Raw genomic sequence first — 13,603 nt, forward strand, 5'->3', positions numbered from 1 at the left:
TGGATGCAGCATCTGGTGTTCTGTTCTGCTATGCTGTACGCAGCCACCAAAGTGAGTGACCTCATGATGGTACCCAAAGATCATGGTGCAAGTTCTGTAAGTTGATTGCAGCGACAATGGTGAGTCCACTACATGTATCCATGCTGTGTTGTCTTGATTCGTAGGTGTCTCAATCTGAGTCCGGGTTAGTATCTCTGCAGCTCTGTGACTTCCTTGTGGTGATTATCTTCTTTATGAAGTATTGTGCTGCTTTCGGCGTCTGTAGTATTGTCACTCGTCCGTCACAAGTGACCCACATCCTACCAGGGTATAGCATCGCATATTCGATACCCAGTTCTCGCAGTTTCTTCTTTGCAGGTTGGAAATCTTCACGTGCCGCTTGGACTGTCATCGTGAAGTCTGGGTAGAAAGACACGTTATTACCTTAATAGGTAAATTGCTTCTTCTCCCGAGCCAATCGCAGAATCGTGTCTCGGTCCCTGTAGTTAAGGACTCGAGCGATGATGGGCCTTGGTGGGGCGCCTGGTGGAGGTGGTGGCGCCAAGGATCGATGGGCTCTTTCAACGATCAGTACCGAGGAGAATCTGTCAGTTCCAAAGGTAGTGCGTAGCATGTCTTCCACGTATGTTTCCAGCCTTACAGTATTGGTACTTTCAGGAATTCCTGTAATGCAGACATTATTGCGGCGTGATCTCGCCTCCAAATCCTCCTCCCTGTTTTTAATGACCTCCAGGATCTTCTCCATCTCTGCGCATTTGTGTGTTGTTGTACTGGACTCGTCCTCTACTGCGGTTATGCGATCTTCCGGTGCGTCATGGTGCTCTCCCTGTTTATCCAGTTTGGCAGATATATTATCTACTCTTTGGGTAAGAGTGTCCAATTTACCATTTATAGCCTGGAGGCTTTGCTGTATGGCTTGTAAGTCAGTTTCCATGTTCTTGTTCGCCGTCGGTTCCGCGTCTAGCTCGGTGTCAGAGTGCGCTGTTAGGATTTTAGGATTCCGCCTGGTGTCAAAGGAGAACTTCGGTTGTTGCCTATCTGGCTTACAAATGGCAGTAGTAAGTGTAGGAGAGGTGCGAATATTGCAGTCAGGAATTCTCCTGCTCCTTCACCGTCCTAGTGCTTATCTGGCGGATGAGCGAGTAGTGAGGCACAGGAGACTCGGCGCAGTAGTATGTCAGATCAGAGGCATGTGCTGTGCTCTGTTCCCTCAGTATATTTGCTTTGGCGGTAGCTCGCTGAGTTATGGTTATGTCACAGATGTCAGGTTGCGGCCAGCATTACCAGTGTGTAGTGGAAGGGCAGTGCATATGACCCGATGAGCCCCGCAATCCACTGGGGGGGGTGGCGGCCCTATCGGTGTGACGCTGCGTCACCGTTGCCCCACGCCACCGTCAAAGTTTTAGTCGTTTGGGATGTATCGGCCCCGTCTCGTGCACCTCTGATAGTTCGCATATCCCAAATGAGGTTCCCCACGATGATGGTCAGGCTTGCCGGCACTCACTACAGCAGGCGCAGTCACTGGGTCTCACGGTGCCGCTCAATTAATGCCGATTTCAGCGTCAGGGAGATGGGGCCCCCAACCGGCACCTCTCTCCAACCTGGATGTGTGGGTGTACGAGTTTGCACCTCCGCTGGGAGCGTGCGTAGGCACCAAGGCAGAGACTTACAGCTGTGGGAGGTCTCACTGCGAACGGTGATCGACCATCGCCAGCATAGAATATAGTTAATATGGCACCATGCGGGGCCCACCGGCTTCCAGTGCGTATCTGGCACAGTGTCGCGCCGCCGTGGGGTGCACCGCGCCTTGCTCAGGAATTGATTTGCCGCACTTGCCTGATGGTCGATGCACCACAGCTAGTGTGATTTACTGGAACGTCCCCTCCGGGGTAATTACAGCCAAATTTAAATTTGTAAGCGCTGATGTAGAAGGGAGGCCGCATCACAGACATGGCACCTCAGTGTCAGTCTCGATCGCGTTCTGCCATTTTGGTAGTCTCTGAGCGCCGGATCACTTTATAGCATGATGGAGCGTTGTAGGACATGCAGCTCACCCAGGTTTCGATAGTATTCTGCAGCGGAGTCCTGCTGTCCGTTGTCAGTCCGTCATATGCTGCAGAGCGGGTAGACCGGAGGCGCGGTGGGTATGCTCATCCGCCCGATACAGGAAACTCCCAGCCGCCATTTTAGAGCCAGTGAGCAGCGGCATTACGATTCTACCCTCGGGAGCAGTTTTCTCCGCAGACTTGTAGGATTTCTCAAATTGAGCCCCAGCAGCGTGTTATACAGATATTCCGACGCCAGAGGCTGCGTTAATTTGACATGTAGCGTCACTCAGAGTAGCAGTTTGGTGCCGGAAAAAGCCCCCGAACAGCGGAGCAGCCTCAAGATGCAGCCATATCGCAGCACGCCCTCTAGCGCCCCAGCATTGATTTTTAATGTTTGCTTTAGGAGGTTGGTATGATTCTAGTAAGTGTTTTTTCTCATGGATACTTCTAACCACATATTTCTCACCTTAAAATACTTCCAATGCACCAGAATGAACCCAGAAGACCTTTTCAGCATCAATGCCTCTGCACTGCTAGCTCACCCCACTCCACCCCAGAAGAGACAAATTGGAGTCCTATATAAGCATTATCCCTGCACTCTGATATGAATTCCTTTCTTCTGCACCTTTCCAACGTGGAACTAGAGCTTCGGTCCCAACTTTGTTGATTTTTCCCACAAATTCTAAATGATTTTTCCAATGTGCTACGGAACAATATTTCCATTCAAAACAACAGTTTTCAGGTCATGCCTCGACTGCAGGAAACTGATATCGGTCAAGGAACTTCACAAGGTATGTATTTAGTGTCCTGACTTAGGACACAACCCTAAGTCTTGCAATAAGTGTGTCCTAATGCTCCCAACGGCATTCCGAGACTGGAAAGCAAAGCTGTATGTCACTGAACAAACAAGTGGTGAACCACCTTCGTGTTGGTCCCGCTCATGCTTTAAATCGCAGGGTCCGACTCGCTCCATTCCCATGGACTCTCAACTATGTTCTTAAAGTTTTCATTCAAGTCAAAATCCAAGAGCAACCATAAAAGAGCAAAGCAGGATTCAACCCAATTCCGCCACTCTAACTCCAAAAAGCAAGGATGTCATGGTGTCGGTTGCACCCTTACGATGTCTCCAGCTACGGAGCAGATTCCTCAGCTGATCCCTCCCCCATGTGCACCTAATATACCTGCTCTTTGACCCCCGAAACATAGTTTTGCTGCACATTTCCATTGTGTTTGTCTCGCTTCAGGTCTCATGGAACCACAGGAGCCTCCAGAAGGGTTACCGTTGGCAGGTCCACCCCCAATGCTGTCTGTCCCCTTGTGACCTGTTATTGTGCCCATAACAGCACCTGACCAAACTCCTACTCCAGCCTTGAGATACACGTCAAGAGGCTACCATGATACTAGCACCACTGGCACTGTAGGATGATCTCATGCCAATATCTGACCCCAAACTGATTTCAACTTGAGCCCCCTTGATGTGAACTACAAAATAATAAAAGTGCAACAGATCCTCATGCAACCTGACTCTAGCCCAGTGCCTCTGGCGCTTCACATCTACCTGCAGAGGCTCCATATCTCTTTGGTTCTGAGTCTAATACTATGCTAGAATAGGGTGCACCCCAAGATTGGGATGGGGATGGCTTGCTCCCACATCACAATACTGATGATGCCTTATAAATTGGTTTACAAAATACCAGGGGTCTTGATTCCTCGACTCCTAAATTGGGCTTCAGTGGATGAGTGCTCCATTTGTAGTGGTGATGTGGAGGGCAACTGAGGCACTAGAATTACAGCTTCCCTTATTTGAGACTAAAACATATGTTTTAATAGAGATTTTGCAGTTTGAGCCAGCATCATCTGAGCCCTTGCTTCCTTTTAACAAAGCCCTCACTGATACTTTGATGGCCACTTGGTTGAAGCCTTGTGTCTGTGAATAGGCAGGTGATCAGATGTCACAGACCTGCAGTACGCCCCCCACTCAAGAGTAATATTGTACAGACCTCGACTAGTAAAGTGAACCCAAACTAATTTCCAGCCACTCCTCTGGATAGTGAAGCACATGATTTCGTCAGTCAGTATAGCACTGCATTTCGAATATGCCGGTTATATGCTGGGCCGTCACACACCTGCCCTTTGAGAAACGCACAGTGAGATTTTGCTAACAGCCCCCAAAGACCTCAGGGTCTCTTTGGCCCAGACTGCCATGATGGACAGGATCCACCCAAATTTGTTTCCTCGCAGGTCCAGATACTACAGATTGCCTGGGGAGGGCACTCAGTACCAGTGTTGCCCTGTATCGACATGAAACAATGCATTCTACAAGATTCTCTGGCAATGTTCTGGCCTCCCTGCTGTATTTGGCTCTTGATTGGTCTACCTTTTCAGTGAGAGGGCGGACTCTGCCTTGGAGTACTTTAAGAACAGCAGAGCTACAGCTGTGCTCCTTGAGACTGCTGGACCATGCCGAACAGTTTCTGCATCAAATCGAAAAGTTTAGAGGCTACTCCATAGGGCTGGCATATAGACAAGACCGCTTTTCCAACCTGTATTGCAGCGGACACCCCAGTCCTGTTGAGTATGTGTGCAAGGGTCTGCTGGGCAGTATACCGGCCAGTAGGGCCATCAGTCCTCCAATTCCTACAACCATCAAACCACTTTAGCTTGCCATTAGTGGCACATGCCCAACATTTTTCTCGAGTTTGCAATCCATCACGTCTGAAAGATGAGGCGTACAAATTGTTCAAATGGCTATGTCTTGTCTTTTTTCTCTCCGCCCTGCCCACTATTTCTCTCACATAAGAGGGTATTTCAGAGGAGCATCTGTCCTTTCTGTTTTAGGCGGGTACAGCTGTTGCTTTCAAAGGATTCTATTGAGAGAGTGCTGGACTCGAAAAACGAGCTGGCTGTTCCCGAGTTCACAAGAAGGACAGTGTTTCAGGCCTGTTCTGGAACTCCAGCCTCTGCATGCCTTCCTGTGAATGGGCAAGTTCTAAATGCTCACTCTGGCCCAGATCCTGTCTGTGGGTCCAGGATATTCTGGATGTAATCCTGATGTTTAAGGCTCTTTCTGGACTACTCTGAGAGCAGCTCGGAGGCTGCTTATCTTAATGCATCCTCCCTATCAGCTATGCCAGGTGGCATATGCGTGTTGTGTAATGGAATTTGACGGTCCACTGGGCAGAGTATCCAGGCAGTCCAGCCAATGCAATCCAGGTCTTGAGGAAGACGGCTTGAGATTTGCAGTGGTGGCTGCACAAAGGCAATTGGTCCAGCGAGAAGCCCCTCTCTCTTCCCCACCCACAGCTGACGATGGTGATGGGCTAGTCTTTGCTGGAATAGAGAAGTCATCAGGCAGGAGTAGAAATCAGTGGGATTCTGGTCTCCGGTGCAGTCTGCTGGAGTTACAGGAAATTCGTCTGACTCTGAACATTTTCCTTCTGTCCAAAGGGAGGCTGGTACAGGTTCTCACATACACCACCACCACCACCACCAAGTGGAAGTACACAAGCCGGGCGGAGTGGATGGGATCCTGGGGCCATTGTTGGGAGTCTCTGTGCCTCTGGAGGTGGTTGAAGCACCAGGCCATTTTCCTGATGGCTACCCACCTATGAAGGTCCCTGATAGCCAGAGCGGATGAACTGAGCAGACTGCGTCTGGCAGATCATGAGTTGCATCTACATTCCGATGTGGCCCAGGGAATCTTCCAACAGTGGTGAGAAACTTGGCTAGGTCTTTTTGTCACTGTCAAACGCTCAGTATCAAAGGTTTTGTGTGCTTGATTTTCCACACAAACACTTGTTAGGAGAGGAACACAGGACTCCAGTATGCCTTCCTGTCCTTCCCTTTCCTGCCCAGAATTCTGAAGAAGACTAGGAACGACCCAGCCCAAGTCATCCTGGTGGTTCTGAGTTGGACAAGGAGGGTGTCATTCCCAGACCTTCCAGGCTAGAGCATCTGTCCTCCGATCAGGTTACCTCTTGGTCATGTCCTCCCTCTGAATCTACACTATCCACATCTTCAGGTTTGGTAGATTGAGCCACTGCAATTAACTTGTTTGGTTTTCCTCAGTATGTGGTGGATGTAGTCCTGCAGCCAGGCTCCTTTCCAAGAAATTCATTTATACCAGGTATTGTGATAAATTTGTGGCCTGGTGTGGCATTTGTGTGATGACCCCTTGCAGACATAGATGTTGGCATATATTTGTTTGTTTTCTTTGGGCCCAGCAAGCCTTGAGTGGGCAATATCAAAGGGTTTTTGCCCGCCCTTTTAACCTATGTTTGGCATACCAACCATCCTTGTTTAAATCATATGTGAGGAGATTTAATCAAGGTTTGACGTACGTTCCCTCCCAACTTAATTTTGATTTACAGTCAGACCTTAACACCAGCATGGCATGTCTCATGTATACACCCTATGAGCTGATGCATACCTGGACGCTGGGGCTCCTCAAATTAATAACCGTTTTTCTCTTGCGATTACATCAAGTCATCACATGAGTTAACTTCAGGCACTGTCCGCTGCTCTTCACCACCTTATTCCCAGAGAAGTTAGTGCTGATGACTCAGGTGGTTTTTCATGACTCTCCTCAAGTTGGGCAATCCATCACTCTACCAGCAGTCTTTTCCCCCCCCCTCGAAAGAGGAGGAGAGGTTCCACTGGTTAGAACTTAAAAGGGTTTTAAGTTCCAATCAGACCAAGGAGCATCAGTGGATGATTATAATTTTGTGGCATTCTCTGGAGTGAAAAAGGGCAAGGCTGTGCAGACCTGGCCAAGGGGGATAGTCCTCTGCATTAATATTTGTACTGGCAAAGAAGCAACCTCTGGAAGACCTGAGAGCCCATTCCACCAGGGCTAAGGCTGCTCCTGTTGCGTTGGCACACAAAATTCCTTTACACCTGCAAGTTGGGCATCACTTCATATGTTCACAAAGCACTATTACCTTGACATCCAGGTCCAGGGGAAAAGGCATATAACCCACTTGGTCCTGCAAGATATTTTGGTCTGAGTCTGCTCCACAGAACCCCCACCCCCCAGGGAGATACTGCTTTGTTATCTATTCTAAAAAGAAGAATCTCCATTTAGAAGTACCATCATAAGAATAAATAACTTACCTCCAGTAACTTTCTTTCTGGTGGATACTCTCTCTAACTGCAAATTCCTCACCGCCTTCCCACCTCCCCCTTCTGCGGAGTGTTCCCTTTTTTCAACTTGCAAGGTCACAACTTAGTACTCAGCATACTGTTACTAAAAGTTGTTTGTGCTCTGCTTCGGAGGAAAGGTAAAGATAAAAAACTGACGTAAGCGTGCTGGGGTGGAGCTGATATGCATCTTCTCTACTTCACTTCCGTTGCCTTATGGAGTCAGCATGGAGCCGCATGACATTGCCTACTGTCGCTCAAGAGCATTGCTATGGTAAAAGCTTTCTGGATTGAGTCTGGTGATTGTGAGGGATCTGCAGTTAGAATAGTATCCTCTAGAAGGAGTGTTATCAATGGAGAATAGCTTGTTTTTCAATTGGGAACCTAGTATTGCTTTATCTATTTGGTTAGAAAACTCCACTACAGCAGGTCAAATTCCTTTTTAGTGGCATGGGAAAGAGGAGTGGTTCTAGTGATTTTTTGTTTTAAAGTGTCCATTTTATCAACTGCCAACCTAGACTTGTCCCAGGCCTGGCTGAGTTTGACATCCTGGTTTTTAAAAGCAGAGATTACTTTTTAAGATTCACTGTCCTTGATAATGTTTACCTATTAGACAATCGAAGACTGTCTTTGAGGAAGTTGGAAAATTGATCCACGATTAATTTATTTGAACACTCAACTACCCAAGAGCCTTAACATTGACTCATAGTGTCAAGTACTTTTTAATTGTGTCTGTGTTTTTTGTTATCTCTTTACTAAATCTTCTGGCCTCTTTCCTGTCTTCTCTTTCATATTTTCCTATGTTCCTGTTTCCAATCAAGGTCCATAACCACCATAACATCCTTACTTTCTGTTTCTGTTAGGCATTCAAATTTCCTTTTTTTGTGCAGTATTTTATTTATCTTTCTCCCACAAAATGCCCAAGCATATAGGGGCGCACTCACGGCAAATTGCACCAGTCGGTTTCTCCCATCACAGGTGTCACCATCGGCATTAATAATTGGACTGGACCATGCGAAACTGCTCTTTCAAATTATTTTACTGTGGACCTGACGCGTTTCAAAGCACTCGCTTCTTCCTCAGAGGTCACAGTGGTAAAACAGTCACAGGGAAGCTTCGTAACTGCAAACTCCGCCTTTAGTAGGACACGCATCGTGCGTGCTTTGCATTATGGGACATGTAGTCAAAAACGAAGCATTTTCCACCTTTGGTAGGTCCTGTGCATCTGTTGCTTTTATAATCCATTTCATCACCCTGAGTGGGTTTCGGAGCAGTTACCACAGTCTTGTTATGTCCCAAAATGCCGTGCCGCATACAGCGGCCTCCTCCTTCCCGGATGTTGCTGCCCCCCACGGCAGGACTACCGTGCATTAAGATTATCCCACAAAATGCCCAAGCATATAGGGCCACACTCCCGGCAAATTGCACCAGTCGGTTTCTCCCATCACAGGTGTCACCATCGGCATTAATAATTGGACTGGACCATGCGAAACTGCTCTTTCAAATTATTTTACTGTGGACCTGACGCGTTTCAAAGCACTCGCTTCTTCCTTAGAGGTCACAGTGGTAAAACAGTCACAGGGAAGCTTCGTAACTGCAAACTCCGCCTTTAGTAGGACACGCATCGTGCATGCTTTGCATTATGGGACATGTAGTCAAAAACGAAGCATTTTCCACCTTTGGTAGGTCCTGTGCATCTGTTGCTTTTATAATCCATTTCATCACCCTGAGTGGGTTTCGGAGCAGTTACCACAGTCTTGTTATGTCCCAAAATGCCGTGCCGCATACCAGATTGGAAAGTTCCAAACAGCGGCCTCCTCCTTCCCGGATGTTGCTGCCCCCCACGGCAGGACTACCATGCATTAAGATTCTCCCACAAAATGCCCAAGCATATAGGGGCGCACTCACGGCAAATTGCACCAGTCGGTTTCTCCCACCACAGGTGTCACCATCGGCATTATTAATTGGACTGGACCATGCAAAACTGCTCTTTCAAATTATTTTACTGTGGACCTGACGCGTTTCAAAGCACTCGCTTCTTCCTCAGAGGTCACAGTGGTAAAACAGTCACAGGGAAGCTTCGTAACTGCAAACTCCGCCTTTAGTAGGACACGCATCGTGCGTGCTTTGCATTATGGGACATGTAGTCAAAAACGAAGCATTTTCCACCTTTGGTAGGTCCTGTGCATCTGTTGCTTTTATAATCCATTTCATCATGACCTCTGAGGAAGAAGCGAGTGCTTTGAAACGCGTCAGGTCCACAGTAAAATAATTTGAAAGAGCAGTTTTGCATGGTCCAGTCCAATTATTAATGCCGATGGTGACACCTGTGATGGGAGAAACCGACTGGTGCAATTTGCCATGAGTGCGTCCCTATATGCTTGGGCATTTTGTGGGAGAGTATTTTATTTATCTATCTATCTCTCTATCCATCTCTATATCTCTCTATCTCTCTCTCTCTCTCTCTCTCTCTCTCTCTATCTCTCTCTATCTATCTCTCTCTATCTCTCTCTATATCTATTTCTCTCTATATATTTATCTATCTCTCTCTATATATCTATCTCTCTCTCTATATATATATCTATCTATCTCTCTATATCTATCTATCTCTCTATATCTATCTATATCTATCTATCTCTCTATATCTATCTATCTCTCTATATCTATCTATCTATCTCTCTATATCTATCTATCTCTCTATATCTATCTATCTCTCTATATCTATCTCTCTCTCTATATCTATCTCTCTCTCTATATCTATCTCTCTCTCTATATCTATCTCTCTCTCTATATCTCTCCAGGCTGGCCTCCACACTACCATTGATTTACCCACGTCTATAAAGTTTCTCGATGATAGGATCCAGTGTAGCCATTTTGGACCTGTGCTAGACATTTCACTAGTGTATGTGAAGTTTGAAGAAGTCTTTTTTGATTATGACCATTTTTCTTTCCCAACCAAGTTCTAAAGATGCCAGGACTCATGCCAAACCATATCTGCATTGTGAATACCATATCGGCATCGAGAATAGCAGTTGCTTATAAACGTGTCCTTTTTTTTTTTAGAATTTGACACATAGCATAGACCTCACCTCCGGTTGGTGGATGGAATTTGATAGCTGGAGACAGATAGATGTCTTAAGACTAGAGTTAAGTGATTTGGGACGACATTCTTTTCAGTATTGAAATGAATGCAACTATTCATTTTAATGCTCAAAGGACCTACAACCTATTATTAGGCGTTTATGGTAATATTAGTAATTAATAACATTTGTACCCTATCAAAGTTGCATCCATTCCAGTAAAACGTGCTGTTAGGTATTTTCAGAAGGATCCAAGTTAGATATATTACAAAAAGAAAATGCATCACGCAAAAGTGTATTTCGTAGTATACAAGTTTGGCTACACCTCAGGACATGGATGACTATTTGAAATCACTGCACATATGCTGGAAATTTAAAGCTATAAAGCAGCAAATTTGGGTATCTTTTAAGGAAACTAATTAGCATCAAGCTACAGTGACGGTTATCAATTATACAGTGTGGACTACAATGGAACACAACCAGGATACTTAAATAGGAAGTGATGTTAGAAGACAAATGTTTGTGAAACTCGGTAGCATGCAGTTGTGTAATTATTTTGTTCTGTATGTATTTCCTTTATGGATTTTAATACTATGTATGCATTATTTTTCATGGCTGAATTCCACACCGCCACTGTTCTATTAAGTACATACAGTGCCTTCATGATTATCTGTCTCTTACTTCTAGTTTGTATCTCAGCAATTGGATCTTAATATCAAAGATGGCACCTTGTTTTTAATGTTTTTCAACTCTTGCTTTCATAGTGCTCTTTTTTAATACTACTTTGTCTCATAGATCCTTAAGCACTATATTACTGTTCTGTTGATGTGACTCTTGTAACCACTGCATAGTCAGTCTTAAAGGTAAATAGTATGCCTTTTTAGTAACCACTGGGTTTGGCAAATCATTTTAATATGTGCATGACTCCTGTAAGGGAATGCCCATTTTATAGAAAGCACAGGTCACTCTTGTTGTAGCCCTCCAAATCTTTTCTATTCTTTCTTTTCACTAACTTCAAAAGAGCTGTAATGGCTCTCTGTTGCCTTCTTATACAATTTCTCCAGAACATTGTTCTGTCCCTTTCAGCTTCATTTTGGTTACCTCCATCTTGTCTGTTTCCTGAACCCAGGGCTCCTTGTTCTCCAGGCTGGCCTCCACACTATTAATTGATTTACCCAAGTCTATAGAGTTTCTCGATGATTGATTGTATCCAGTGTTGCCATTTTGGACCTGTGCTAGACATTTGCTTTGTTTTGCAGCAGTGTATGTGAAGTTTGACCATTTTTCTTTCCCAACCGGGTTCTAAAGATGCCAGGACTCATTAAATTAAGAGGGCTCTAGCTAGACTCTCCTCACCCTTCACTAAGTATAACTTTGTAGTGTCTTCCCAAATCATCAATTTTGCCTTCGCATTAATTTCAGCCTTCTTACTACTTCCTTGTCTGGCTAGAATGGGAAGATTTCTTAATCACTTTTACTGTGGCATTTCAAGGATTCTGGCCTCTGTTGAGGGTCTTGAACAGAAATACCGAGAGAGAGTCAACTGGTTGGATTGTATTCCTTCTTTGAAATGGTCCATGAACTACTATAAAAACCTTTAGTTGAAGCTGTGGCACTGATTGCAAGAGAGAGATGCATGTAATCTATCACAGGATATTTTTTGCAGTAGAGAAGAAACAGCAGAACACAGCCATAATCATGAGAATAAATTGGGTGAATAGATAGGCCTTGAAATAAACATAAATGTCTTCGTTGAACAGCTTCCCAGCAGAGGTGATGTACTGGCGGGGAGTGTAATAATGGAACTTAAGGTGATCTGAGACAAGTTACATGATTGGTGCTTCGTTGTTCAAGAAAAGGCTGCAAACTCCTTAATTGCAAGTTGGCTAAATTTAGCTGTGGGGACAAGGGGCCAGGAAACCTGATTCTGTCTTGTCACCTGCATCTAAAACATGTCATTCTGTTTTAGTCCCCATAATTGGGTTTAACTATGAGAACACTCAATTACAAGACCTTTATTCTACTGGTATCCCCCGATTCTTGGAAGAAGTCTCCTAACATTCACCACCTGCTATGAGCATGTGGTAAATGTCAACAGAGGCAGAGTATTGTTAGCGCTTGTTTGGGGGTGTAGCTGAGGCTGGAGGGGTGTCCTATGCAAGATAGGCTATGGTTTGCAAAACCATTGTCTGCTCCCCACGTTTTGCTGGAGTGGCAGGTGTCCGTCTGCTCCTCTTTGTGCTTGGTTTTTACCAGGTACATATCTGCACCTAGTAAAGCCCAGTCTGATTTTTCAGGACCTGGTGATGTCTGGTCCGAAATAGTTCACTAGGGATATCGCTCCTCCTTCCTTATGATGAGGGCCGCAATGTGAAGAATAGGTTTATTTAAGCAGGTCTATCATCACTTGCTTTGTTTTGCTTCGTTCTTCTGTTATATCCATTTAGAACTCGTGCAATTTATTTATTCTAATATCGGAAATATTGAATTTTTAATTGGCCATTATAAAAATAATTAAGTTATTTTAACGTTTTCAAAGTAGATACAGATGGTTCTTGAAGCATTTAAAAAGAGAACACAGAGGGTGGTGCAAGATGGCTATGGTTTTGCCTTGTTTTTACTGGATCAAAAACAGAGTTCCATTGTTGGGGGCCTGTTGGTGACTAGCGATGTTGAAAAAGCTCTGCTTGAGAAGAGAACAATGACTACCATAACAATGGGAGCCCTATATAGAATTTGGGCTCTCTGTTTTATTGTATTTTTTTTTAACATTTTCAGTATTTATCCATATTTATTTTTGGGACATCCTGTTGGTATTTATCCATATTTATTTTGTGAATAAATGAAATGATATAATTTCATATTTCTTCAAGTAAGAAACACACACTCATGCTTTGCCTGTGATCTTGTGGCAAATTAGGTAGCCAAATATACCAAAACACTACATCCATAGATAAATATTAGCATTATACTACAAATATATGTTAACATATGACTGTATTAAGAAAATCTCATCCTGTTTTTAACTCTCCATGCTGTATAATCTGCTCAGCTGGTGACTTTGAATTAGTGAAAGACAACATGTAGAGTCACTCACAAGAAGACCAATTTTCTATTTTTTTCCACTTTTAAGAATTAATACAGACAGGAAACATATTGTTTTCTGTCTGTATTTATCCGTAAAAATCAGTAAAAGCAGATTAACGGGGCCTTATATATATAAAGAGGCTAAGAAACTTAAAATTGCAAGAATGTGAAATTGTAAGTTTGTCATGAAAAGGATATGATCCATAAATGTTTAACACATTTACTTTGGAGTGGGCTTGATTTGGTATT

The 13,603-nt window shown here is 44.5% G+C and overlaps 1 protein-coding gene across 2 annotated transcripts in view; it reads left to right on the forward strand.

Moving 5' to 3' along the window:
• DCP1B (decapping mRNA 1B) overlaps positions 1-13,603 on the forward strand; it is a 221,125-nt gene that overhangs the window by 102,296 nt on the left and 105,226 nt on the right. The gene's annotated exons all lie outside the window — the stretch shown is intronic.

This window comes from Triturus cristatus, chromosome 4_1 (assembly GCF_964204655.1).
Source record: "Triturus cristatus chromosome 4_1, aTriCri1.1, whole genome shotgun sequence".
In the NCBI taxonomy this organism is placed as follows: domain Eukaryota; kingdom Metazoa; phylum Chordata; class Amphibia; order Caudata; family Salamandridae; genus Triturus; species Triturus cristatus.